Source organism: Giraffa tippelskirchi, chromosome 14 (assembly GCF_054371585.1).
Source record: "Giraffa tippelskirchi isolate mGirTip1 chromosome 14, T2T-mGirTip1v1.2.pri, whole genome shotgun sequence".
Classification (NCBI taxonomy): domain Eukaryota; kingdom Metazoa; phylum Chordata; class Mammalia; order Artiodactyla; family Giraffidae; genus Giraffa; species Giraffa tippelskirchi.
Window position 1 is genome coordinate 66,692,459 of NC_137288.1, and position 25,497 is coordinate 66,717,955.

The 25,497-nt window shown below is 41.0% G+C and overlaps 1 protein-coding gene across 6 annotated transcripts in view; it reads left to right on the plus strand.

The window, feature by feature from the left end:
- Positions 1-25,497, plus strand: part of LOC145534726 (uncharacterized) — a 432,243-nt gene that overhangs the window by 349,409 nt on the left and 57,337 nt on the right. For 2 of the 6 annotated variants that reach the window (XR_014074911.1, XR_014074919.1), the window contains 2 exons: positions 15,196-15,332; positions 21,152-21,206. The exons of the other annotated variants lie outside the window; for them this stretch is intronic. The gene's annotated coding sequence lies outside the window, so the exon portion shown is untranslated. Of the gene's footprint in view, positions 1-15,195; positions 15,333-21,151; positions 21,207-25,497 lie in introns of those variants that run through there. 6 annotated transcript variants of the gene reach the window in all.

Here is a 25,497-nt window from a genome sequence, read left to right on the forward strand (position 1 = left end):
ACTGTAACCCACCAGGCTCCTCTGTCCATGGGGATTCTCCAGGTAAGAATACTGGAGTGGGTTGCCATGTCCTCCTCCAGGGGATCTTCTCAGCCTAGGGATCGAACCCAAGTCTTCTGCATTGCAGGCAGATTCTTTACCATTTGAGCCACCAGGGAAGCCTACATATGACCAAATCATGTTATGTCCCCATAAATTCTACTGGAAAAGGATCAAAGATTTAATAGTCTTATCTAATCAGGCTTTATGAGAAAAGTTGATTTTGGTTTGGCAAAGTCTTGTTTGGAATTCAATTATTTCTAGATTCAATGATTTCAACATGTGCTATGTGATATCTGTATGTCTCCTAGGAAGCTAGATAATATGAGATCATGAGCTTTGAAATATGCTTCCTAGATAATATTTCATAATAGAATTTTTGTTGAGTGTGTAGTATTCCATCACACAGCTATGCTATAATTTATCATTATGATTTATTTAGCTAATCCCTCCTTGTTAGAAAACTTCCATTTCTAATCTTTCACTATTATAAGTAATTCTATAATGAGCATCCTTGTAGGTAAATAGTATCCATTAAATTTGTCTCCCTGGCTCAGGTCTCTCCTTGCTTGAATCAATCTAATATACCTCTGACTTAGGCAGATTATTCTTCTGGAAATAACACTTTTGTTAAAAACAGGATAATCAAGTATTCAGGCTGTACTCAGAGCCTCCACAATCTAGTCTTTATCTTCTTTTTCTTCGTGATCCCCCAGTGATACCCCACAGCTCTGCTCCTTGAACTTTGGCTAAAACTACCAGGGAATCTTGAGCTTCCTTGGTGGCTCAGACGGTAAAGAATCTGCCTGCAATGCGAGAGACCTGGGTTCGATCCCTGGATTGGGAAGATCCTCTGGAGAAGGACATGGCAACCCATTCCAGTATTCTTGCCTAGAGAATCCCCATGATCAGAGAAGTCTTGACAGGCTACAGTCCACGGGGTCACAAAGAGTCAGACACAACTGAGCCACTAAGCACACACACATACACCAGGGAATTTGGATGCTAGCATCCAAACCACTTCTTCCCTTTAGTGAGAGAAAACGGGGAGAAGAGAGTCCACCAAAGTCCTTCCTGGGGAATTTTGGAGCTGGAACCAAGAAATTGTTGTTTCTCCAGAAAACTGAGGTAGTAATTCGTAAACCTTGGATGCGTATGCTAAAAAGCAAACCCTGGAAAAGGAGAAGATTTGCAGATGGAAAAGGGTGAGCAGAGGTAGAGACAGACAATCAGACACATAGTCTAATTAAGATGAGATGAAAGGGAAAGAGGAATTAAAGCATCCTTTCCCTGGAGGAATATTAGCAGAAAACGATGGAGGGGAGGCAAGCCTTTGAGAGTGGTTGAACTAATTAGCTCTGCTCATCTCATGGCTGCCCAGACACGTCAAGTTCATTGAGCTGGATTGGAGACTGGACCACCCAAGTAACCATACGGTCACCACCATGTCAACCTATTAAAATATCTTTAGGGCTATTTTATATCCCACTCCAGTATTCTTGCCTCTAGAATCCCAGGGACGGGGGAGCCTGGTGGGCTGCCATCTGTGGGGTCGCACAGAGTCGGACACGACTGAAGCGACTTAGCAGTAGCAGATTTTCCCCAGCAGTACTCCAATGACATTAAAAGCGATGCAATGGAGTTAGTTTTATTTCTAAAACTCTTATCTGGGAGTCTTGTACCTGTGGAGGGAAGGCGTTCTTGGACAAGCTGCTTGGAGAAGCAGAAAACACACCCTTCCCCCGTGAGACATGCTTGAGGCTCAACAGGTGGTCTTAAAATAACCTTGAAACAAGATCAGATCATCTTAAAATCAAGGTTCTCATTGTGTTGAGTGAGGTAAATGTGTTCAGAGCCAAAGCTAACTTTGTTTGAGAATGAAGATCTTTGATGCTACCCCTCACCTCCTGACTCTCTGCCCTTCCCTTTATGTAACTTCACGCTTTTTCTTTTCTTAATAAACTTAGAGAACAGCAGTTTGAAGGGGCGACGAATTAAAAGCCTGCCCAGAGCATCCCTATTCTAGCCTAAAGAAGGCATCCAGGCATCTAGTCCTGTGTGTGACCATGACCTTCCTCTTACTTTTTCTTAGACTCTTCCTCTCTTCCACGTGATGCTTCCCCCACCACCACCAAGAGCTAGCTAAATTTCTATCTAGTTTAGCCAACAGTGATTCTATCTAAGTCACCATCTACACTCACCTGGAATCTTCTGCAGAAAGGTTAGTAAGAGTTAGAAACTCAACAAATCTGTACTCTAGATATATCCCCTGCAAATGCTCGTTGACACAAGGGCGTGCGTGCTGTTAGCTGTCAGCAGAAAGCAGGTCTGTCTCCTCTCTAGGGGCACCCAAGAGGCGCTGTGGGCTCCCCGGGTGGCTCAGTTGTAAAGAATCCACCTGCCAGTGCAGGAGATGTGGGTTAGATCCCTCATCTGGGAAGATCCCCTGGAGAAGGAAATGGCAACTCACTCCAGCATTCTTGCCTGGAGAATCCCAGGGACAGAGGAGCCTGGTGAACTGCAATCCATAGAGTCACAAGGAGTCGGACACCACCTAGTGACTGAACAACAAGAGAGAAGCTCTGTGCCCGTAGCACACCTTATTCTTTTCTGGAAGACCCCTCCAGAAAGTTGAACCGTTGTCGTAATTAGGTGCTATTCCTCTTCAGATTTTACTCAACTTCTGACTGGCCCTTTCATTTTGTCAAAAATCTGTTCTACATTTGAGCAAATGCAGGGAAGGAAAAAGAAATATAATCACACAACTCAGTCTCTAACAGGCAGCAGGTGGAGGCCGGTTGAATGGCAGACATCCCTCCTAACTCGAGGCTGACAGCCCTGCCAACTCCTCAACATTTTCATGAAGGAAGTGAAAAGAAGAAAACGTATTTGGCAGTTTTAATCAGATAATTACTTTAAAAAAAGGTATATTGAATATAATTTCCAGGTTTTTTCCATCTGTTTAAACTTAAGTAGAAGCGTGTCAGTCCTGCACTGACCATGCTACGTGATGAATATGCTCTTGAAATGAATGCTTTCAGATGGTTTCTTTTTATGAAACGTGCACAAAGATGTGTACTGTGGTGGTGGAGTCGGCCTTGGAGGACATCTGGCCACAACATGTGCCTCGTTAAGTTACACCTGTAAGTGTGGGGTCATTTTTTATACCAGTAATATTAATAATAAAGGGTTCATTGAATAGGATTATTAATGGTGCCAGGTGGAGGATGTGGTATTACTTACGGCCTGGTAGGGGATTGGTTAATGTCTTCTCCCGCCAACGTTTCTGGTTTCATGTTTATAGACAGAACGCTCCAGATGATGGCTGGCAACGTAGCCATTGAGAAAATGAATTCCCCCTCTTTCCCATCAGCAAGAAAATTTACAACAGTTGGTGAAGAATTTGAATGAATCCATTTTCTAATTTTGAACTCATAATCTCGCTGAAGAGCAAGTAAGGTATTTACCAATTAATTCAAGAAATTAAAAAGTCAGTCTCAAAGTTTTACTTTCTCTCACTTGACTCAAATGGAAACTTTTCAGTTCTAGCCATCTCCTATCACTTCTTATTTCAACAGACGTTCATCCCTGCAGTTTCCCTTTGTGGTCACAAACTGGAAAAGCGGGGAGGAGGGGGAAAAACTAAGAAGAAATCTAAAACCTTTCCTTCCTTCTGTGGAATGTTTGGCTTTGCTGTTTTACAATGCAAGGCTTGTAACAGAAGGAAATAGATGCTTGAGGTAGGGTCCTTTTTAATGTGCGTTATTACAGGTGTTAGCAAGTCTGGTAAATTCAGAGTATTGTTTGATTTGGCAACCAGATCTCAAGACTTAGAACACCAACCCATGTTTTAGCTTCAGATTACATGCAACTAGAATAAGATTTTAAATTTAACAAGGCAATTGTTGAATGTTAATTGGATTGCATTTGAGTAATAAAACTCAATTGATTACTAAGAGCCTACTTGTAAAAGGCATAATAGAAAAATTGTCATTTGCACATCTTTAGCCATTCGTAAACACACACACACATTTGTCCACAAAGAATAAACAAATAAAAACAGTTTAAAAACTCTATTTGTGTCACACTTTAAAATTTAATAGTGATTTTTAACATACATTGTATTAACAGCTCCATAAAGTAAGCGGTGGTTGTTATCCTCATTTTGCCGCAAAGAAAACTGAAGTTCAGAGAATGATATTCTCAAGATACACAGCTAGCAAGTAGCCTCTTCAAAACTGAAACCCACCCCCACTGAATCTAAACTTTTATGTTTTTTTCCACTCCACCATCTGTTTCCCTTTTCTCAGCCAATTAATTCCCCTTAAGAAAATCCTAAAATCCAGGAATGACTTCCATTGCTACCTCGTTTTAGTATAAAGATATTTGCATAATCTGGATGACTTTCCTTGAGTCGATGAGTAGAGAAAGACAGAAAGAATATATACTGTATGATTCCATTTCTGTGAAGTTCAAGTCAGTCAAAACTAATCTAAGGTGACGGAGGTCAGAAGAGTGGTTACCTCTGGGGGAGGGTATGGACCGAGAGAGGGAGGAAACTCTCCTGGGTGGAGAAGTATTCATATCTTGATCTGAATGGTGATGACACAGGTATATGCACTTAAAAGTTTAGCTGAACCCTTAGGGATTTGTGAAATTTACCGTAACTACCTTTCGCCACAATTAAAAACTAATTTAGAAAAAGAGGTTTTTGCATTGCCCAGCAAGTATTTACTAAATGTCCCTGAAATTTCTTCTTATTTTCCTTTTGGGTAAAGAAATCATATTTCCAGTTCTTTCAAGCTTTTTCATGCCCCTACTATTTTTTCTAGTGCTTAGCTATTTCTTCTATCATTTATCACAATATTGTATAATTATCTGAATCCATGGCTCTCTCCCTCTCAAAGGGCAGAAACCATTTGTTCCTTGCGGGTGCATTCCCAGCATCTAGAAGGAGATACTGGCATGAGGTGTTTATTCAACAATTATTTGTCCAAAGAAAAAAACAGTGAATGAATGAGCCAAACAGCTTATCACTGTACTGTTTTATAACTTAGGCTAAGAAAATGGGTTATGTTAGGATATCCTGTAAGACCAGGAAACCAGTCTTCTAGTTGGGGCTTTCCAAGAAGTCCTGGATCACTTCTTCTGAAAAGGTACTGTAACTAAACCACCATCACCACCAAGAATGGCCTGAACACACAAGTGTCAATGAGTCCACTCACTTCCACTGTAGGATCTGATGGTCTCCTTTCTAAGCTTTGCTGTTGCCATGGCTCCCTCTGCTTATGCCAACGTGTGTGCACCTGTGTGCTAAGTCACTTCAGGCTTGTCCGACTCTTTGTGGCCCCATGGACTTGAGCCATTCAGGTTCCTCTGTTCGTGGGATTCTCCAGGCAAGAATATTGGAGTGGGTTACCATGCCCTCCTCCTCAGGATCTTCCCGACCCAGGGATCAAACCCGTGTCTCTTACGTCTCCTACATTGGCAGGAGGATTCTTTACCACCAATGCCACCTGGGAAGCCCTTATGCCAAAGAGAAGCCCTCGACTCAGATCCTGTCTCTGCATTTCTGCCGAGGTCCTGGCCATCTGGCCAGAGCTCCCCAAAATTCCCTTTGGTGTGGAAATTTTACTCACATCCTGTCCATAACTAAATGAAATCAAACCCTGGCATCTGTTACTCCGGCTTCATTTTCATCAGTCTCACGTGTCAGCTCTTCTTGTTCACTTGAGTTCCAAGCTCAGGGTGAGCAAATATCACCATTTCACCACGTCTGAACAATGGCCTCTGTCTTGGAAGGTTTGTGGTACCTGTTTTTTGTGTGTTTTTTAGCTTTGTGGCTCTCCTTATATCCAGAAACCTCCTCTTTCCTTCTTTCTCCTTTCTCCATCTGTTTTATTCTTTCCCTTCTAGAAGATTCCCAATAAGCCTGAGTCATTCCAGGAGAGTCCTTGGTGGGTAATGCTCTGATAACAAAACAGTCAGACTGTGATTTTTATCCACTTGGCCTAAGCCTACTTCGTTGTCTTGTTTACTGTTGTCATCTCTACAACCTGCTCGCCATGTGGAGTGAGAATTCTCTAGAAGATTATGTTTCTTTTGAGGGTCTGGCATGAAGGCTCTTTTGCTGTTTTGGAGCAACTGCTGCTGCTAAGTCGGTTCAGTCGTGTCCGACTCTGTGCGACCCTATAGACGGCAGCCCACCAGGCTCCGCCGTCCCTGGGATTCTCCAGGCAAGAACACTGGAGTGGGTTGCCATTTCCTTCTCCAGTGCATGAAAGTGAAAAGTGAAAGTGAAGTCGCTCAGTCGTGTCTGACTCTTAGCGACCCCATGGGCTGCAGCCTGCCAGGCTCCTCTGTCCATGGGATTCTCCAGGCAAGAATACTGGAGTGGGGTGCCACTGCCTTCTCTGTTTGGAGCAACTAGACAACCTGAAACAAGTGCTGGCATTCACCTGTTTAACAAATGTGTAAGTCATTAGCCAAGGTCTTGTCATCCATGAAACCAGGTTTTGGCTTTATTTTGATTCTTCTTTATGAAGTTGCTCGGATCACACCAATACTCAAGATTTATAGGGTTTGTGCTCTTTATTCTTGGAGCAAGACTATCAAGCAGTTTGAGGCCGAGAACAGGAAAATGCCCTAGAGGGTTGTAGAAGTGATGGGTTTTCAGGGCTGAGGATCTGTTTGTCTTCCCCCCATTCATGCTTCTTATCTGGGTACTTGAAATGCGGATAAAGAAGGAGGAAAAAAAAACCAAGTAGGAGGTGAGTTAGCCTTGAAAATGGAGAATATCCTCCAAATGTAAGTGTCATAATTTTGTATGGTGCTACTTCCTGAGTCTTTGTGAGACTGGAAAGCATATTGGAGTTGCTCCCTTCCCACTTTAAGCAAAATCCTCAATATCTGGCTCACTGACCTGGGCTACATCAGCTTTTGATGACTGAAGGCACGTGGGTAGTGTCATGGTCAAAGGCAGGGCTTGGACTCCAAGGAGACCGCATTCAGCTTCTGACAACTTCCTACTGGGAACATTGAGTCTCCTCTCTAAACCTTACTTTCCTCATCGGTGAAATTGGGATAGTAATACAGGCCACCACAAACTGCTTTAGATATTAGTTGAGATGTTAATAAGAAAAATACCCATCAATGGGAAAACACTGAACATATGTTCAAATATTAGCTGTGATTTCCTATCTCTTGCCGGCTACTTACAGTGCACTGAGAGTTTTCCCTTGACTGGTCAGTCCCCTGTGAGAATGATTCCAAACCAGGACATGACTCTGTCTAGTTAGGGTGTGTGAATGTGTACGTTGATGGTGGGGGATGTAGCCAGTGGAATTAGATGGATTATTCTGCCATCTTCTCTGCTCTGGGACCAAGGGATTTTCTTGTCAATCATTAGGCATAGATTCATTTTCCAGATATTGAGACAATTGAAACATTTAGTCACTCTGTGTGATTTGAAAAAAAAAATTAATAGCAGGGAATTCTTAAAATTTATTACTTCAGTGGATTAACAGCCAGTAAATGAAACCTGGTTGATTAAATTTCCCATCATGTTTGATGATTATAAGGCCCTGTGTGCAGTGCCTTTAGGGTATTATTAAATCTATAACATGTGAGACATTGTTTGAGAAAGGAGCCCGAAGCACTCTCCCTGTTGTGCACCCCTATTCCTGGCTTGAAATGAGATACGACTGGATCACTGGTGTGGCTGCCAACTGTCTTTCAGCACACCTCCTACCCCAAGGATGGAGATGCAGGAGCCTCCAAAATGTCAAGCCAGGAAGCTGAATCCAGAGAAGGGGCAAGCCCAGCCTACCAATCTCTGCTCCTCTGTTCCTTTTGGTTCCACCAGCAGCAGAAAGGAGGTCACTGAACTTGTGGGTTGTAAGTGCGGGAGCCAGGCGGGATGTGTATGAGAGGACCCGATGGCACAAGGAGAAGAGAGTGGGGTCTGATAGACCCTTGAGGGTCAATATTGGTGGAGCCTCCACCTTTAGAGGGGACCATTCTGGCCTGACTTGCTTCTTCCCTTTGGAAAGCACAGGGCGTGAAGGAACAAGAAAGAGGACGGATGAAGTCAGGTTGTGGTTGGAATAAAAGAATACTGGGGACTAATTCAAAGATGACTTGTCAGAACAGAGAATACTTCCTTCTCTTTGCTCCATGTTCTGAAAGTCAGGGGGCGGAAGAAAAGGGAAAGAACATTTATCATGTGCCAATTCTGCACCAGACATTCTGCTCCCACTTTTAAAGTTACCTCGTTTAAACTTCGTAGGAATTGCAGTAGGCTCTTTCATCCCCCTCATTCCATAGGAAGAAGCCAAAGTCCGTCCTGATGACGTTACCTAAGGTCATGTGTATGAGGCAGCCAGGTAAGACCAGGTGTGCCTGCCTGCAAAGCACTCTGCCACATTGTCTCCCAGTGTCTATGACTTTGTGGTATTTCTACAGGTTTAGAAATAGGGGTCATCATGTATGCTCTGACATGTTCTTCTTTAGGATTTTCAGAGACTAAAAAAGGGCAAACAAAACACGCGTAAATGCAAATTTATTTATGTCGATAAACCAAATATATTTTTGTGAAAATGAATTAAAATTCTAAATGACAATAATTTTTTAAAAAACAATGGCTTGAAATTAACAACTGAGACCTCAGTTAACTAATACATGGATAATACAAATTAAAGCCCCCAAAGCTGGCTGACTTCTAACAGCTTTGTGATGGTCCCAAGATTTACAAATCAAATGACCAGGTTCCAGAGACCTCTTCAGGGTCAAACAGGACTTAACCCCAAAGCTTAACACATAACACATGTCTTGAGATAGGATCTGGTTTGGGGTGGGGGCTGGGTGCTGTGTGTGTACAGAAATTATAATCACCCTGGGTTTACCCTGGAAGTGGCTATTGGGTTAAACTACCTTAACATAGTCAGAAGAAATGTAAACTATCTTCCTCAACAAGTCTCAACTTCACCTAATAACATCTCCAAGTGTAAACTGGGCCCCCCAAGGGGAGCAGACATGCAAATAACGAGAAGGTAGGATTCAGAGTGTATTTGGGGAAGAGAAACAGGGAATGGCTGCTGAGTTGACAAAGAGTGAAAATCTTTGAAGGATATTCCACATCCCCGTGGAACAAGGAATTCTGTGTACTGACTCCAGCCTAATGGGTGTGCGGTGCCTTACAAACCATAAGCATGGTGTGTAAAGGAATTCCATAGGAAGCTGTGGGGGCTGAAACCTGCAAACCAAGCCCTCAAATTCTCTTCCCTGAGATTGCTCACTCTTGAGGGATGGGAACGACTCCTGCAAAGTTCCAGGAAAATAGAATCTGCCTTTACAGAGCTGGGCAGGGCTGGGGGTGGAGTTTGACTAAGTGAGATGCTACCAGTAAAGGTACTTATCTCTAACACTCAATAAATGTGTGTGTGTTAGTCACTCAGTCGTGTCCAACTCTTTGCAACCTCTGTCCACGGGATTCTCTAGGCAAGAGTACTGGAGTGGGTTGCCATTTCCTTCTCCAGGGGACCTTTCTGACCCAGAGATCGAACCCAGGTCTCCTGTACTGCTGGCAGATTCTCTACCGGTTGAGCTACCCAGGGAGTGGTGATGGTCATGATGATGAGAAGGAGGAGGAGGAAGAGGAGGGCTGCCAGGGCAGCTTGGGAAGCACTCCCGAGTAGTGTGTTATTTCTTTGCGTTTGGGTTGCATCCTACAAGGTAGATGGCAAGAGTCCACACCAGAATCCCAGGTCCCCTGACTTCTAAGCCATCCTGTTCCACTTCTCTCTGCTGCCTCCCTGGGAGCTTTTAGGGAGGAGGAGGAGGAGCAGCTTGAGAAATCAGAGCACAAACAGTGATTCTGCAGCCAATACACTATGGTTCCATTCACTACATTTCTCCAATGGGGTGAAAAGGCTTCTTTGTTGGTGAAAACAGAACCCAGAGATTAACCGCCACCCCCTCCCCCTGCAGGGAAAATGTAGAAGAATCCCTTGGAGATTTATATCTTTTCTAGGCCTGCTGGTACTCCATCTCCCTACTAATTTTCAGGAGCAAAATAATACTTTTGTCTCTTAAAAAGAGAAATAAACAACAAACAGACATTTTAAAAAATCCTCAATTTCTGCTTTTACGTTAGTCCTGAAGTGCATTAATCTCTTTCACTTGATATGGCTCACTTTCATTCTTCCATTTTAATATCTTAGGGGAAAAAAAACCCAAATAACCAATAACAGTTTACAGCTTTGACGCAGAGCTCTAAAGTTGTTTTTCTATGAATATAGATTATTACATTTTTTTACAAAGCAAGTAAACAGATGCATAAAAATGCATTATTTCAGGAGCACAAGAAAACCTGCAATAAGTATAGTGGTTTTAATTTGTTTTTATGATTACTTGTAATTAATTAGCATCAAAAGTAAATTATCTACCTCTGAAATTGTACCATCAAATGTGAGCAGGGTACTCCATGAATGATTGACTGGTTCATCTTTATATCAAGGTGGGAAAAAAATCTTTTATTTTTCTATTTTTTTTAAACTATGCTTAAATGAAAGTGCCAAAAGCTGATGGCAATGCTGCAGAGGAAAAAATTTAAAAGTGACTGATAGGAAGGCCCAGTCTGTTATGTGATAAATGGTGTCAAGGGGTAAAAACGATGTATATTAGACATCACGTCATTCTATCAGGTTAAACCAAGGATAAAAGCTTCCTTTAAGAAAATAAAAATGGATCAGCTCTGCTAAATTGGAGGAGGTTCTTATACCTCCTTCAAACCATCACTCTTCAATGATAAAAAGGGAGACATTTTGACAGGTGTTGGTATTTTTTAAACTAACTCCTGCTCTTTGTCACCATCTATTTTTTGCCCCTTAAGATTAATGATGGAATTGTTTGCTGCAGCTTTGGTCAATTTAAAAGTAACCAATAGCTTCAAGGGAGCTATCCCCTTGACCTGGTCCCACTTCCTCTGACATTCACTGCACAGGTCACCCTGCAGTGAAATGTCATTTACTGAAGGAATGCCAACAAAAAAGAAAAAAAAATGAGTATTTAGTAAGCAGACTGGTTTTTAACTGCAAGGAATATGTGCAGTAATTTAGAATTCTCACTCACATCTATTCTATTAGCAAGAATGTACTTGAACTGAGAACTCAATCTCTGCAGTACAAATAGAATCCAAAAACAGAAGGGGAGGGTTGGAGTAAATAAGATTAAAACCCACATTCTCCTTTCTTGCTGAGCATCTCGTCTAAGAGTTAGGCGCTCCCACAATGGGATTACGGAGCTTCTAACGAAGTTTAAAATATATAGATTCCCTTCTACCAAGTTTCATCCCATAGCAGACCCTCCAAAGACACACAATTTTTTATTTTGGGCAAGCTATCTGAAATGAAACCCTCGATCTGTATGTTTTTAAATAATCTGTCAGGCGGAATAGAAAGTGTTACATGTCAACGGGGAGTTGGGGATAGATTTGCACTTATGTTTACTTCAACACTGACGAAAGAATATAAGATAAATTGCTTCCCTATCAAGACATAGTCAAGGAAGGATTGACCTCAGTCACTCATGATTATTCTGGCCTCTTCCTCCAGGGAATCTACTCCAGGTAACCATCATGCCACCAGTGAACTTGGCTGGTTACTAAGGAACCATATCAGAGTTAACAATCCCCAAAGAGAAAATGTCAAAGAAAACCAAGGATGTCTGCATCTCAGTGATTGTACTAGAAAAATCTCTACTAAACCACACTAAAGTAATAAATGAAGGTCAAAGTTCAGGCTACACCAACTGCATTCTTGTTTAAGTGTTTAAATTAAGGATTTGTCACAAACCTTGAATTGTCATCCTCGTTCCTGTCCACCACTGTCGGCAGCAAGAGTCAGGGAGATCTGGGGAACCCGTGAAGCCAGGATAGTCCCACCCTGAGGTTTGTCAGTGGTGAACACATGTTCTTAGTCCGCTGGTTTCCTACCTGCCAAATTTGTCTTTGGAAGGTGACACCACCCTTCCCCAAACACAGTGCTTAGGGGCACCCAGGGAGAAGATGTTGGTTGTGTGTGTGTGTGCTCAGTTGCTCGGTCATGTTCACTCTTTGTGACCCCATGGACTGTAGCCTGCCAGGCTCCTCTGTCCATGGGCTTCCCAGCAAAGAATACTGGAGTGGGTTGCCACGCCCTCCTACGGGACATTCCCAACCCAGGAATTGAACCTGCATCTCCCGCATCTCCTTCATTGGCAGGCAGATTCTTTACCCGCTAAGCCATGGGGAAAGCCCCAAATACTGGTTATTTTTTCCCTAATAAAAAGAAAAATGGTTAGACTTTTCAAGGCAGAACCAAGGAGAAAAAGAAGTTCATTGATTTCTCAAGGAAGTGGACCCAGGGACCAGGCTGAAGTCACCAACATGGGAAAGCCCATGTTTTGTTTCTTATCATCATTTCTAATTTGGAATTTGGGTTCCTGGTTAAAGTATAGCTTGGCATTCCATTATAGAACTGTTCCCCTATGGATCCAACATGGCCATTGGGCTCCTTGGCCACTAGGTAACCATCTCTTTAGTGTTTGGTCTTTTTTATTCCTTTTTGTGTGATGATTATGTGTCCAGGAGAGGGAGGGTGATGGAGGAAGTGAACCACTCATGTCTTGACTTCCTAGGTCCACCTGAATATCAGATCCCAAAGAGGGGTCAAATTTCCTCCATACAAGATGGTATCTAATTACTAGTCTGCTTCAAGGTCTTTATGATACTTCAGTAGTGAACACATTTGGGTGAGGACTAAGACAGGTTCCTTCAAAAGTAGTTTTATAGTGACGAGATAAAAATAAGTTTCCAGAAAACTTGTAGGGACTGTCCTGGAGAAGAGTATTAAAAAGACGCTATTTGTATTTATTACCCATGCTGCTCTACTAAGGTCTTCCCTGGTGGCTCAGACAGTAAAGAATCTGCCTGCAATTCAGGAGACCTGGGTTCAACCCTGGGTTGGGAAGATCCCCTGGAGAAGGGAATGGCAACCCATTCCAGTATTCTTGCCTGGGAAATCCCATGGGCAGAGGAGCCTGGCGGTCTACAGTCCATGAGGTCGCAAAGAGTCACCATGAAGGTGACTAATACCTTCACCGCTCTACAAGAGCTCCTGTCCCCCAAAGCTCTGTGCCCTAATAAGCCCCATCTGAGATACACGATCCAAGCTTTTTCCTCTCTGAGCACAGCCTCGGGTCTGTAACTTTAAAATACCCTTCTTCTGTAAAATGGCTCCGTCTTGGTACTTGACTCTCTGGATTGTGCACCCAGATTTTCAGGCTACCGATTGTTTTTATTAGATGAAATTAAGGCAAAACAGGTAAATTTATATTGTCATATTTCCCTACTGGGTAGCAGATGTACATTCTAGCAGGATCTCTCTAAATATATATGTTGATATTTTGGTTAAAAAGAGTGATCCTCAATGGTTTTGATTCCAAAGTAAGGGAGAAATTTGGGGGCAGGTGAAGGTTTGTGGTTGCTTCTGAACCACCCTGGGACAAGGCAATGAATACATACTCTGAGTCTACAAAGCCTTGCCCTAAAGGTGTATGTTCTATTAACACAAGACATACGATTTCCTCGATAATTGCTTTTATCTACCACTTAATGTTTGCCATGGAGGCACAGTCGCAAGAATTGCCTAGGGCATCTCTCTCGTGTAAAACCAACATCACTTTAAATCTACACATTTAAAAGCGTGAAGGCAAACAAGTCATATTTTATCCATTTTTGACTTATGAAGTTCCCTGGGGACACTTTTTACCATAAAGATCTTTGCAAGACAAATTATACCCACTTCCTCCTCTTATTTTAGAAGAAACAATTGATATCCAAGACTTTCTTCCAAATTCCTTTCATCAGCATTTACAAGCCTTTTAAAAAGCTCCCTTTTATGAAACCCCTTTCAAAGTTACACTTTTTCCTCCTAATATTATGATGTAATGCACCTCAAAAGGAGCATATAAATATGTTTCCTCCTTGCTCTTCAGGATTCATGCTTTAGTTGGCAATTTCTTGTACTTTGTGCTTTCTCTCCTCTTTACCCTTTTTCTTCCTTTGATAGCTTTTTCTGAAACACACCATTGAAAATCTTTCCCATTTCTCTAGCAGTGTACTTTCCTTGATGTAAAACCGTAGATGGTAGATAGAACTTGTCTGTCAGTTCCGTTCTTTAAGGATTTCTAAAGACAGAGCAAGGATGGTAATAGGGCTTAGGGTTTCGTGAGAGAAATCCAACGAGAATACTTTCAAAAGAGCAAATGGTCTATATTAACATATGTAGCACTGAAAATAATTATTTTGCAGCTTAGAAAGATTAATGTCCTTCAGGACTAGACACAGAAGTTCAAAGAACATTTATGGTTCTTCCAATCGCAATACTTACAGACTTATGGTTTTGATTGATTAAGGTCATAGATGCTTTCCTTGACAAAATCCTAACATAGTATCTATCAAACGAACAATTTTACAAGGTAATGTCAAAGGATATAAATGGATTCCAAAAGGTTTTAGGTCTAAATTGCAACCTGAGGTGATGGTAGGAGAACTAAGAGTTACAAATGGGGTTTCCTTGTAGTATCAGCTGATTGTTGGAGGCAAGCTGACTGGTCTGCTTTGCATGAAATATCTTAACATTGTACATGGCTCAGCAAGACTTCTGCTGAAGAATAACAGCCTTCTTCACATTAGCCTAAAGAAGTATCTGCGGCATTAAAACAGATTAGTCATTTACTCATGGCACAATTATGTTAGTTATTTCTGATTTAGATCAAGACCTTATTGATACGCTTCCATGCTTTTACTGTATGTGCCTTATTTTCTTTTCCTTTGTTATAAAGAGTAAATTTTCAGTTTATTTTGTTTTATTCATTTCACTATTAATGACTGCTCTATATCATCTAGGATTAATGGCACTATCCACCCAGTTGTCCACGGTAGGAAACCTGGATTCATTCTGGCTTAAAATTAATTTACTGTACCTTATGTTTTTAATCAAACTTCCTATTTGCTCTTCATTTAGCAACAATGAATATGAGTAGCCACCGGGCACTGCACATCATCTATAAATTCTGCCAGTTGACACCTTCCTGATTTGATTGTTCTACTTTCAGAGCCTACAGAGTGTTACCATCCAAATCCCTCTCCTGCTGATCTAGCAACGTCAAAATCCAAGCTCACCAGTTGTAGAAACCAATTCGATTTACAGGCAGCAGATTATTTATCAGCTGTCACTTCCATGAAGAAACTGGTGAGTCGTAATTGTTGAGACCTGTCCTACTCAAGTGACGTTGGATAATCGGCAGCTGTGTGTGTGTGCCCAGATGCTTCCAACTCTTTGTGACCCCATGGACTGTAGCCCGCCAGGCTCCTCTGTCCATGGGATTCTCCAGGCAAGAATACTGGAGTGGGTTTCCATGCCCTCCTCCAGGGGATCTTCCTGACCCAGGGATCGAACCCGAGTCTCTTCTGTCTCCTGCATTGGCAGGTGGGTTCTTTACCACTCGCACCACCTGGGGAGCCTTTAGATAGATAATAAATTGAGATGTACCTTATCCAGGCAATCTGTGAGACTCAGTGTCCCTTTTCCTTTGGTTGATAAAGCCGAGAAGAATCATCAAGAGAACATCGTCTCCAAGGAAGTAATATTTTCAATAGATATACATATACTTTATATATAGAGAGAGTATATATGTATATATATGTATATATACATATATATATGCAAAGTGGAAGTATTAGTTGCCCAGTCATATCCAACTCTTTGTGACCTCATGGACTGTAGCCCACTATGCTCCTCTCTCCCTGAAATTTTCCAGGCAAGAATACTGGAGTGAGTAGCCATTCCCTTCTCCAGGGAGTCTTCCTGACCTAGGGATTAAACCCTGGTGTCCTGCATTGAAGACAGATTCTTTATCATCTGAGCCACAGGGAAGCCATATACTTTCTTTAAAAAGTATATATATATATATATATATATATATATATATATATATATATATACTTAAAAAAAATCCTTATATGTATATACTTTATAAATCCTCATATATATATATATATATATATATATATATACTTTAAAGAACATATATACTTTAAAATACATATATGTACCTTAAAAATTTATATATCTCTATATATACACTTAAAAATCCTTATATGTATATACTTTTTAAATCTTTATATATATATACTTTAAAGTATATATATATATTTTTAAAATACATATATATGTCTTAAAGTCCTTATATATATATGTATATATATATTTAAAGTATATGGCTTCCCTGGTGGCTCAGATGGTAAAGTATATATATGGATTTATGTATACTTAAAAATTCTTCCCTAATTGGTATACCCCAAACTTACACAATGATTTATTTCTAATTAACTTGCTAATAAAGAGACATTTTCTGTCTTTTGGCAAAATTTTGACCCAACAGTCAGCTGGATATCCTGTCTAGACTTGGCTTGAGCTTCTACCCCAAAAAGTCAGTGCCATGTCTCCTGATCTGACATTTTGCCTGGGAACAGAAAGACTAAACATAACTGCCGTTCAGTTGACCACTGGTGGTCAAATGGAGTGAATCAAGAAAATGGTGGGGATCCATTCAACTTTCTGCCATAGATTCACTTGTTGATTCATTTAAAATAAATCTGGAGGGACTTCCCTGGAGGCGCAGCGATTAAGAAAGACTTCGCTCTCCAGTGCAGGGGGTGAGAGTTCAATCCCTAAGATCCCACATGCCTTGGGGCCAAAACCCAATAACATGAAATAGATGGAGTGTTGTAACAAATTCAATACTTTAAAAATGGTCCACATCAAAAAAATCTTTTAAAAATAAAATACATTTTTGGAACAGTGATAAGTAAATGAAAAGTTCTAGAAATATGCAGATGACCCAGGTCTCAAAAGCCTGGAAGTCAGACATGCAACCAAACATTCACATTATGAACTTTTATGGATTACAGAATATTGTTGTTGTTGTTGTCTTTGTTGTTCAGTCACTCAGTTGTGTCTAACTCTCTGTGACCCCATGGATTGCAGCATGCGAGGCTTTCCTGTCCTTCACTATCTCTTGGAGTGTGCTCAAACTCACGTTCATTGAGTCAATGACACCATCCATTCATCTCATCCTCTGTCATCCCGTTCTCCTCCTACCTTCAATCTTCCCCAGCATGGGAGTCTTTTCTAATGAGTCGGCTCTTCTCATCAGGTGGCCTGAGTATTGGAGCTTCAGCTTCAGCATGAGTACATCCCATGAATATTCAGAGTTGATTTCCTTTAGGATTAGCTGGTTTGATCTCCTTGCTGTCTAAGGGACTCTTAAGAATTTTCTCTAGCACCATGGTTCAAAAGCATCAGTTCTTCAGTGCTCAGCCTTCTTTGTGGTCCAACTCTCACATCCGTACATGACTACTGGAAAAAACATGAGTGAGTGAGTGAAGTCACTCAGTCGTGTCCGACTCTTTGCGACCCCATGAACTGTAGCCCACCAGGCTCCTCTGTCCATGGGATTTTCCAGGCAAGAGTACTGGAGTGGGTTGCCATTTCCTTCTCCAGGGTATCTTCCCAACCCAGGGATTGACCTGGGTCTCCCGCCTTGTAGGCAGACACTTTACTGTCTGAGCCACCAAGGAAGTCCAATATGCTGTCTAGGTTGGTCATAACTTTCCTTCCAAGGAGTAAGCGTCTTTTAATTTCATGACTGCAGTCACCATCTACAGTGATTTTGGAACCCCCAAAAATAAAGTCTGTCACTGTTTCCCCATCTATTTGCCATGAAGTAATGGGACTGGATGCCATGATCTAAGTTTTCTGAATGTTGAGCTTTAAGCCAACTTTTTCACTCTCCTCTTTCACTTTCATCAAGAGGCTCTTTAGTTCTTCTTCACTTTCTGCCATAAGGATGGTGTCATCTGCATATCTGTGGTTATTAATATTTCTCCTGGCAATCTTGATTCCAGCTTGTGCTTCCTCCAGCCCAGCGTTTCTCATGATATACTCTGCATATAAGTTAAATAAACAGGGTGACAATATACAGCCTTGACGTACTCCTTGTCCTCTCTGGAACTAGTCTGTTGTTTCATGTCCAGTTCTAACTGTTGCTTCCTGACCTACATACAGGTTTCTCAAGAGACAGGTCAGATGGTCTGGTATTCCCATCTCTTTCAGAATTTTCCACAGTTTATTGTGATCCACACAGTCAAAGGCTTTGACATAGTCAATAAATCAGAAATAGATGTTCTTCTAGAACTCTCTTGCTTTTTCGATGATCCAGTGAATGTTGGCAATTTGATCTCTGGTTCCTCTGCCTTTTCTAAAACCAGCTTGAACATCTGGATGTTCATGGTCCACGTATTGCTGAAGCCTGGCTTGGAGAATTTTGAGCATTACTTTACTAGCGTGTGAGATGAGTACAACTGTGTGGGGTGGTCAGAGAAGTAGCATGGAGGAAGGAGGGGGTTTAGAGGGTTTGGCTCAGCAGTGAGGAGGAGGGGTCATTCCTAGCTGAGCAGGAGGGGATGTGTTAGGTGCGTGGGTGAATCTTGCTTACACACTTTTCCCGTGTTCTGGATCCTTTCATATTTGGTCACTCCTAAATTAATCATAAATAAAAGCTCTGAAAGTTGCATCTACCTTTAAAAAAATTTTTAAGTCACTAATAGACTTCATAGAAGTTCAACTACTGCACAGTAAATTGGGTCTTCTTGGCCCCACAAGGCACCATCTGGTTAATAAAATAACAGTAGATGCCCTCTGGATTACTTCCCCGTAGGAAATCCCTCCTTATCTGCTGCCTGGCCATTAGCTTAAGGATAATTTTCGTGCTTTCTATTCTAATTGGTTTGTGCAATGGTTTTTCCACTTTAGTTTGTTTAGTTTATGAAGGGAAAAAAAAAAAACACCTCTTCTAAAACATACAAAGGTCTAGCCTAGCAATAAGAATACAAAACTTTTTCAGACTTCAAGGGCAAGAACAAGTCAATACTTCATAGCTCAGGGAAAACGTGAGCAATTCTGAGAAAAATTTAACGCAGACTAATTGGACACCTATTGTGGAAGCGAAGAGAAGCTTTGAGACAGAAGGAAGAAATCAAAGAGAAAGATGCTCTTTCTGGTTGTTTTTCCTTATTCTTGTGTTTCATTCTCTCCTCTCCTGAAAGAAGTGATGAGCATGCAGTTTAAACTTTCGGCATAATGTTAAGGCTGGGAAAACTTTGAGAATGAACAGGAGAGGTAAGGTCATGGACTCTACAATTTCAAAATGGGAATTCATCATCAGAGGAAAGTAACTGTTGCTGTGTTACCACTCAGTCGTATCTGACTTTTGTTAGACTATAGCCTCTCAGGTTCCTCTATGGGATTCTCCAGGCAAGAATACTGGAGTGGGTAGCCATTCCCTTCTCCAGGGGATCTTCCCAACCCAGGGATGGAACCTGGGTCTCCTGCATTGCAGGCAGATTCTTTACTGTCTGAGCCTCTAGGGAAGCCCAGTGGTACTCAATCGTGTGGTTTCATAAAGGTTTCTGTCCCCCACCCCAACACCCAGTGGTCACCCCAGCACCTAGTCAGTGATCAGTCTGATGCCTTATGACAGTGTCATTATTCTCTGTTCACTCACCACCTTTGGTGGCTACAGTTGGTTCTCTTTCTCACTCCGATGGGAAAAAATCCCAAAGCTCTCCCATCCACTACCTCTCATTGCCACCCACCAGCCCTTATGTCAGTCCAGAGTCCCAAGCATCATCAAAGGGGAGGAAAAAAATAATCCTGTCCAGATTGGCTGGCTCCCTAGGCCTGGGCTGGTTCAGACAGCTCTTGGCTTAGATACCCTGTCTTCCGAACACAATCTGTTTTCAAGATTCCTGGGCAATTTCAGGTCCAAGAGAGGGTTTGATTTTAACTTCACTAAACTCAGTCTCCTCTGCATTCCACTCCACTGAAGCCTAGTCAGCCCATTTACCCAGACTCAGTTTTTGGCCCACGTGACTAAGCTGTGTTCTTGGCTCCAGAATAATTTCTTGCCCTTTCCTGTCTTGATGGTTTTTCTCTTTCTTTCATAACTTTGCTCTGGTGATGGGTTAAGCATGACTCCATTTCTACTCTATTCTAGGCGATTTCGGAAATGGAAAACTATAGGAGATGCTGACTGACCGCATTTCAAGTAGACAGGGCTCTTTTTTATATATAATTTAATGAATTATTGCTGGCCGTGCTGAGGCTTCATTGCTGCACAGGCTTTTCTCTAGCTGCGGCAAGCAGGGGCTACGCTCTGGTTGTGGTGTGCGGGCTTCCCGTTGCGGGGGCTTCTCTTGTTGTGGAGCGTGGGCTCTAGAATGCATGGGCTTCAGTAGCTGTGGTTCCTGGTTCTCAGGTTCCAGGGCACCTGCTCAGTAGTTTTGGTGCATGGATTTAGTTGCTCTAAGACATGTGCGATCTTCCCAGATCAGGGATTGAACCCTTTCTCTGCTACTGGCAAGCCGATTCTTCACCACCAAGCCACCAGGGAAGCCCAGACAGGTCTCTTAAAGGACAAAGTCATCAGCTCCAGAATAGGGACCCAAACCTTACCTTTTTGGACCCCACGAGAACACCAGATTCTGTCCAGTGTGGATCCTACCACCGGCATAGTGCCAGAAAGGGCTGTAAAAACAAATACAAAACGATTTTTGAAGCTCTCTGAACAGTTTTCTTTTTTAATCTAAATGAGTAGTGTGGCCCCACTTTGTGTATTTGTGTGCTTTCATCTTCTGTGAGTACCTGGCACCTTACTTTCTAGTTCTAAAAAGCAACACACAGTTCTCTTCTCTCTCAGGGTCTTTGAAGACGTTTTGCTACCTTCTTGGATCATCCTAAGAACATCCTCTCCTGGCTCTGCTGCAGCACACGCATGCGCTCAGAGAGTGTTAGAGGCCCATTTGCCCTGCGATGCTGTGCTTTGCTAGTTCTCCTGTGGCATCTCTCACTAGCAGCTCTGACAGTTCTCAAAGTAAGGGCTGCTCCATTTTTAACCTAGAAAATTTCCTTATAAGTTCTTTCCTCTGCCCCCACCCCTGTCATTTCAGGATGATGGCTATGTTCAAAAGGACTGAAGTTTTCAGAAATCAGGCCTCCAGACAGGTGGGGATTTCTAGTGTTATCATTCTGGTTTCCAAAAATGATGTTAGAATAATATTCTAAAGTAATAGAGTAAATGAGATAAGTGATGACAATTCGATTCAAATACAGATAAGCTGGACCCCAACTTCCCTTCACGTGTATAGAAGCCTAGATCAAAACTATGACTTTTATCTTCAAAATAAAGTTTTTAAAATAAAATATATTTAAATATTTAAAATATATTATTATACTTCTGTTAAGTTTTTAAAAATTTTTTGGAAAATATGTTAATGATTAATCTTACAAGAAAGAAACCAGCAACTTTTTTTTTTGACTAAACAACAACAAAGTTTAATTAAAGTGAGTTACAAGAATGCTGATACTAAATACGTTGCTTTTCATGGCAAAGCTCTTTTGGTACATACTGACAATTCAAATATACAAAGGTAAGACAATCCAGTGAGCTTAGATTCCAGGGAACATCTCCTGGTCAGAAGGTAATCATTTCAGTCTCATTTTGTGCACATGAAACCACCAGCTTTTTATCAGAGTCTCAGTAATGATTTAATCAATTAAAAACCACTAATCTACGTGGACTTATGAGAACTCTAGTCCAGGGAACACAAATGGGATTTGTTCCCCTCTGTGGCCTCTCTGATCTGTGGAATGATAGTGGTTTGGAGTGCTGCATTGAGAAAGATTCTGAAGCATTGCTGGAGAAGCAGAAAAAAACAAGTACTAGAAATATCCACTGTGACTTCATCTGGATAATGATTTGAACAATCTATTTTAAAAAATCATGAGACATCAGGGAACTTTGAATGCTGAACATGTGATGATATTAAGGAATTATTAATGCTTTAGCTGTGATAATGGTGTCATGATTATGTTTTTGTGATTGTTTCTTTCAAAAACACATTCTAAAATATTTACAGATGAAAGACTATTATGTTGGTGATTTGTTTCAAAAACGATGGAGGAATGGGAAATGGTGTTGGAAAGGGAAGTAGGTGGAGGAGTAGAGAAAACCGGATTGACTTGAGCTGATCACTGCCGAAGAATCATGAAAATGGTCAATCTTGCATAATACAAAATTTACTTTTTTAAAAAAGGTGAATCACAAATGTTTTTAAAGGAAAGTAAAAGAAATACCTACCATGGGTATGGTGAGTAGGGTCAAGTTGAAAGACTGGTAGAGATGGGGCAGTGAGATCTCACTATATACTAAAAGCAAACTCTGAACTCATCGAATCAGAGTATTCCATAAATGAGGAAACTGGTTCAGAGAAGAAAATGACTTGCTCAAAATCGCACTGCTAGAGAAAAGAATTTAGGTCATGTCCAGGCTCCTCAACCTAATAGCCTCTTTATTATACCCACCCCATGCCACAGGTTTTTAACGGCTCAATGTTAAAGGGTAAGTCACGTTCAAATATCTTTCATGCCCCTCTGGGTCCAAAGTGTCCTGAAGAATGGTGCAAACAATTCCATGTCAACTAATCAGAAAGGTCTTTCGAGAGCTATTTACCCTGGAGGAGGGCATGGCAACCCACTCCAGTATTCTTGCCTGGAGAATCCCCATGGACAGAGGAGCCTGGCAGACTTCAGTCCATGGGGTCGCAAAGAGTCGCACACGACTGAGCAACTAAGCACAGCATAGAGCTATTTAGCTTAATTGTATTTGAATTGTCGTTTTATACATTGTAGTTTATACGATGACTACAGAGTCACATGCAATTGTAAGAAACAATACACAGAAATGCTGGGTACATTTTCTCAGTCTCTCTTAGAGGTGCCTCCTTACAGAACTAGAGTAGAATGCCACAGCCAGGAGATGAGCATGGACATAGCAAACCAGTCTTATCTGAATTGCCCGAGATCTGTATGCACTAATTTGTGTGTGTATTTAGTTCTATGCCATTTTATTACATGTGTAGGTTCCTGTAGTCACCACCTTGGTCAAGATACACAAGAATTTCATCACCACAAAGAGCCTTACGAAGGGATGTTTTAATACATCATTAGCACTGAGCATGAAATTCAAAACCAAAGACATTATTGTCAACCCATAAATACTTTATTTTCTACATGGATAAGGACCTGAGTAATCAAGAGAATGAGGCTAACCAAATGTGGAATATAAGTAACAGAAGATGAAAGGAAATTGGTCCAGGTACATAAATGGATCCCATGTTTTAAAAGTCAAGAATATTTTAAGAAACTATTTTATAAAGCTGTATATAATAATGAACTCCATGTTTCACACATTCAAATGATCATATTTGTCATTTTTTTCTCTTATAGCAAATGACTTAACTTTCCTCAGATGGACTTTTTCATCTGTAAATGTGAATAATTATACCTATTTATGGGGCAACTTGTGAAGATGAAATGAGATAATATATAAGAAAGTACTTTAAAAATGGCAGAGTACCATTACTATTAAAAGTACTGTGATTATTTTCATGAAGATAATACAAATGATAAATAATTAAGCTGACATAAATAATTTATTTTTGAAGGGAGTCTTCCAGGATATATCATATGGTCAATACTAGCTTATCTGTCTACCATACATCTTACTCCTATTGGCCTACAAGAAAGGTCACTGACACTCTCTATAATAATTCAGAAAAGTTGAACAATTTTTATGCATCTTTATCTCATCCAAGGAAGAGCCCAGTGAGACTATTCAAACTATCAGGGACAAAAAGGATCTTGCTTTAGTTAGTTACTTAGTTGTGTCTAACTCTTTGTGACCCCATGGACTGTAGCCTGCCAGGCTCCTCTGTCCAGGGAATTCTCCAGGCAAGAATACTGGTGTGGGTAGCTATTCCCTTCTCCAGGGGATCTTCCCAACCCAGGGATCGAATCCAAGTCTCCTGCATTGCAAGCGGATTCTTTACCAGATGAGCCACCAGGAAAGGATCTTAATCCAATTGATAAAGGAATATATTGGCTCCCAAAAATATCAAGGGACTTTTGAATCTGTATTGATATTTTATTCTATTCTAAATCTTTCATATAATCTCTTGCACATATGGTAATTATGAGTTTTCACTTTAATATTTGATTGACCAGCACTCTGCATTTCTGAAGAAATTGGTACACCAGAGAGGTAGCAGTATGGCAGGTATGGAAAGATTGAGATCGTGAGCTGAAAGCTATGAGCCCAGAATAGGCCCTGCTACTAAAGGTGATACTTAACCTCTTCAAGTCTTATGAGGAACTAAGAGGTTAACCCATCAAATTCTTTTGAGGTTCACATTTCTATGTCTCCACTAAGTGTTCAAGCTCTTCTCCCCTGATATCACCTGTCTCCATCAGCTCTCAGGAAAGTGGAGATACTAGATCAAGCACACTCCTAGTGCACTTGTCCACTTAAGGCAATTCATTAGTTATAGGAACTATTTTTATTTCTACCAGGTAACAGAGTTTCAGTTTTTAAACAACTATCATGGCATCTTCTCTTTTCAATTACCTCCCCGACCTCTATGACCTCCCCAAGCAGAAACCAACCTGGAAGGAGCAGATCTTAGTTAAATTTTTGGAAGCGGTAGCCTTGCCTGATAGACTCTATTTAAACATTACTTCTAGAATTAAATGCCAAATCCTCAGTTCTATGCACTGCTTCATTAGTTATTAATGAGGCAACATATTTGTTCAAAATTTATGATTGTTGATTTGCTCCCATCACTGTATGAAATATTAACATAGCATTTGTACTTGCAACCATTTGCAGACATTAGATTGTGTATTTGCATATTCATGAACACTCATAAATGTTTAAGGAGACAGCACAGAAAGCATGGGAGCTGTCAGACAGCCAGTAAAAAGGCATATTTACAGCGTTAATAAGTATTTGAGTTTATAGGCCAAAACGATGAGTAACAAATTAAGTGAATTTCTGGTTTGCCTATTGCAGAGAACTAGGGATTTTGCCATTTTTTAAAAGCTTTGCAAACTTAAAATTCATTTCATAGATGCTGAATCGATGCTTATTGTTTACTCACAAAATGTATGGCCTTGCTGCAAAGAAATACCTAGAAGTGTTAGGCTTTTAGAGATTTCATTTTCTCCCTTGCTGATTCATAGTTTCTCTTCCTTGGGCTTCCCTTCTATCAAAGTAATATGGAAAGGCAAATGTGTCATATGCTGAGCCATAATTATTTCTTATTTTAGTTCCATTGAGAAACCTGGACAAATACATGTTCTGGTGTTATGACACCAGCCAATGTACTTGACTTAGTCTATCAACCTATGAAAACTTGGACTTGAAGGTTACAAGGTACGTGGAACATTAATGGACAGT